The sequence below is a fragment of the Triticum urartu genome, chromosome 5A (assembly GCF_056163025.1).
Source record: "Triticum urartu cultivar PI428250 chromosome 5A, HENAU_Tu73, whole genome shotgun sequence".
Classification (NCBI taxonomy): domain Eukaryota; kingdom Viridiplantae; phylum Streptophyta; class Magnoliopsida; order Poales; family Poaceae; genus Triticum; species Triticum urartu.
The window spans coordinates 344554685-344559080 of NC_141877.1; positions in this window are offsets into that span (position 1 = coordinate 344554685).

Consider the following 4396-nt stretch of genomic DNA (forward strand, 5'->3'; position numbering starts at 1 on the left):
TTGAGTTGTTTTTGCTAAAGGTTGGCCTCGAGTTTTTCTTGCTCCAAAATTGCCTTGAAGCAAGTGCCATGTGTTCATGATACGCATACTTCGTATCTTCGGGGTTGCTCTCCTCTTCTTCCTCTTCTTCTTCTTCAATGGTGAGCTTGGCCTTCAATGCAAGGTTAGGCTTCTTTGCCCTTTGATAACGAAGCACCGCATTGTCGGCGGTCTTGTCCAAAATGTTCTTGGCCACAAACTCATCCAACACTTCGCTTGAGGTCAAAGTGTGGAAGTCCGGTCTTTGACGAATGACGGAGGACATGGCCTTGTGATAGGGCATCATTGCCTTGAGGAATTTGCGCTTGATCCAATTGTCATCCGTGTCCTTGCTCCCGTGATCTCGTAGTGAGACCACGAGTTTGGTTACTCTCCGATAAAGCTCACGAGGTTCTTCATCTTCTTTCATTGCAAACTCATCGGCCTCATCTTGTACCACTTCATAGTTGGAGCGTTGAATGCTTGCGCTTCCCCGGTAGAGAGAGACAACACACTGCCATGCATCTTTGGCCAAGGCGAAGGGACGAAGATGAGGTAGGTCTTCGGGTGGAATTGCATCTTGAATGATTAAGAGAGCATTCTAATTGAATTGATTATCCGCGGCTTGCTTGGATCATGCGGATAGAAACCTTCTTCAATGATTCTCCAAAGGTTAGTGTTCACATGATTTAAATGACGTTTAAAGCGGTAAACCCAAGAATCAAAGTCCTCATTTTTCACAATCTTAGGGGGAGGACCAACATGATTCAAATGAGTGGAAGGAACCGGTCCACCATAAACAAGTGGTGGTTCCACATGGGCAAAGATGCCGGTGCCATTCTTACCACTAGAAGAAGGAGCCTTTTCACTACTAGCTTCCCCCTTGTCGGGGATAGCATCCGTCACCTTGTCGGCGGGGTCACCCACTTTCAACGGTGCGGTGGATAGTTTAAGCCCCTCAAGAAATTTAGTAAACATGCTTTCAACTTCATTCGTCATGAAGGTTTTCAATGTCTCCAAGGCCACATTGAACTCCTCACGAGAGACCGAGGTTCCCCCATCGCTCGTAGACGAGGTCGGATTCACACCGGAGTGTTACTCCACACCATCTACGGTATCAACCATACTCTTTGGATGGTAAAGTCCTTAATAAAGAGACGAGGCTCTGATACCAATTGAAAGGATCGATATGGTTGACTAGAGGGGGGGTGAATAGGCAACTAACAATTTTTAGCTTTTCTTTAACAATTTAAACTTTGCATCAAAGTAGGTTGTCTAGATATGCAACTAGGTGAGCAACCTATATGATGCAACAAGGATAGGAATGCAAGCAAGCAAGATATATGAAACAAATAAGCTTGCACAAGTAAAGGCACGAGATAACCAAGAGTGGAGACGGTGGAGACGAGGATGTGTTGCCGAAGTTCCTTCCCTTTGAGAGGAAGTACGTCTCCGTTGGAGTGGTGTGGAGGCACAATGCTCCCCAAGAAGCCACTAGGGCCACCATATTATCCTCACGCCCTCACACAATGTGAGATGCCGTGCTTCCACTATTGGTGCCCTTGGAGGCGGCGACCGAGCCTTTACAAACTAGGTTGGGGCAATCTCCACGACTCAATTGGAGGCTCCCAACGACACCACGAAGCTTCACCACAATGGACTATGGCTTCGCGGTGACCTCAACCGTCTAGGATGCTCAAACACCCAAGAGTAACAAGATCCGCAAGGGATTAGTGGGGGGAATCAAATATCTCTTGGTGGAAGTGTAGATCGAGGCCTTCTCAACCACTCCCGAGCAAATCAACAAGTTTGGTCGGCTAGGGAGGGAGATCGGGCGAAAATGGAGCTTAGAGCAATAATGGAGCTTGGGGGTGGAAGAGGTAAGTCAACGGGGAAGAAGGGGACCCCTTATATAGTGTGGGAAAAGGATCCAACCGTTACCCACCAACCAGCTCGCGGCCAGCGGTACAACCACGCCTGGCCAGCGGTACTACCTCAAGGCCGCGCGGTACTACTGCTTGCAACCAAGCGGTACTGCCGCACGGCCGTGCGGTACTACCATACCGACCCATGGTACTGCCACAACCCTAGCAACAGAAAAGATAAACAGACGCGCAGGAGCTGGGGGCGGTACTTCCGCATGCGCGGTACTACTGCGCCCCCCCCCCATGCGGTACTATCGCAAGGCAAACACCCCAGCCAGGGGGAAGGGAACTTCCGTGCCTACTTCCGCAAAGAAACGGAAGTAGCAAAAACCCGGCATAGTAGTACTGCCGAGGGGCGGTACTACTGCCTGACTGCATAGCGCGGTACTACCGCTCGGCGAAAGCGATACTACCGCGGTAGGTGCGGATGTAAAAAATTACATCCACCCCTACTACCGCAAAGGGGCGGCACTAGCCTGGTGGGCAGCGGTAGTGCGGCTCCAGGGAAGCGGTACTACCGTGGGCACTTGCGGCACTACCGCGCCACCGCGCGGTACTACCGCGGATGCCTACGGTACTACCGTTTTCCTGGGAGCAATACTACCGCGACCAACCACAGCAGCTAGACAAGGGAGGCAAGAAAACGGAGAAAGCTCCAAGGAAGAAGGAGAGGACAAGAAGGAGACGTGTACGTGATGATTCCACCCAAACCTTTCCAACGCGGACCCCCTCTTAATAGTACGGCTTTCCTATGACTCAAATCCACCAAAAAGAAACATAGAAAATACGCCGTCTTCATCAGTCATCGAGGGGCACCCAATCGTCTTGTGCCTAGCAATGAAGTGTCTGGAATACTCAAGGCACACGATTAGTCCGCAAATGCGTTGTCATCAATCACCAAAACACTTAGGGATAAATATGCCCTTACACCAATATCAAATACCCAGGCACTACTGCGAGCATTAGTAAGGTACACATCAATAACATGTATATCAAATATGCCTTTCACTTTGCCATCCTTCTTCTCCGCCAAATACTTGGGGCAGTTCCACTTCCAGTGACCAGTTCATTTGCAGTAGAAGCACTCAGTCTCAGGCTTAGGTCCAGACTTGGGTTTGTTCACTTGGGCAGCAAGCATTGTTCACTTGGGCAGCAACGGGCTTGTTGTTCTTCTTGAAGTTCCCCTTCTTCCCTTTACCCTTTTTCTTGAAACTGGTGGTCTTATTGACCATCAACACTTGATGCTCCTTCTTGATTTCTACCTCTGCAGCCTTTAGCATTGTGAAGAGATCATGAATCGTCTTATCCATCCCTTGCATATTATAGTTCATCACGAAGCTCTTGTAGCTTGGTGGCAGTGATTGAAGAACTCTGTCGATGACACTATCATCAGGAAGATTAACTCCTAGCTGAGTCAAGTGGTTGTGGTACCCAGACATTCTGAGTATATGCTCGCTGACAGAACTATTCTCCTCCATCTTGCAGTTGTAGAACTTATTGGAGACTTCATATCTCTCAATCCGGGCATTTGCTTGAAATATTAACTTCAACTCTGGAAACATCTCATACGCTCCATGACGTTCAAAACGTCGTTGAAGTCCCGGTTCTAAGCCGTAAAGCATGGCACGCTGAACTATCGAGTAGTCATCAGCTTTGCTCTGCCAGGTGTTCATAACATCTGGCGTTGCTCCTGCAGCGAGTTTGTCACCTAGCGGTGCTTCCAGGTCATAATTCTTCTATGCAACAATGAGGATAATCCTCAAGTTATGGACCCAGTCCGTGTAGTTGCTACCATCATCTTTCAACTTAGCTTTCTCTAGGAACACATTAAAATTCAACGGAACAATAGCACGGGCCATCTATCTACAACAACATAGACATGCAAAATACTATCAGGTACTAAGTTCATGATAAATTAAAGTTCAATTAATCGAATTACTTAAGAACTCCCACTTATATAGACACCTCTCTAATCATCTAAGCGATCACGTGATCCATATCAACTAAACCATGTCCGATCATCACGTGAGATGGAGTAGTTTTCAATGGTGAACATCACTATGTTGATCATATCTACTATATGATTCACGCTCGACCTTTCGGTCTCCAGTGTCCCGAGGCCATATCTGCATATGCTAGGCTCGTCAAGTTTAACCCGAGTATTTCGCGTGTGCAAAACTGGCTTGCACCCGTTGTATGTGAACGTAGAGCTTATCACACCCGATCATCACGTGGTGTCTTGGCACGACGAACTGTAGCAACGGTGCATACTCAGGGAGAACACTTATACCTTGAAATTTAGTGAGAGATCATCTTATAATGCTACCGCCGAACTAAGCAAAATAAGATGCATAAAGGATAAACATCACATTCAATCAATATAAGTGATATGATATGGCCATCATCATCTTGTGCCTTTGATCTCCATCTCCAAAGCACCGTCATGATCACCA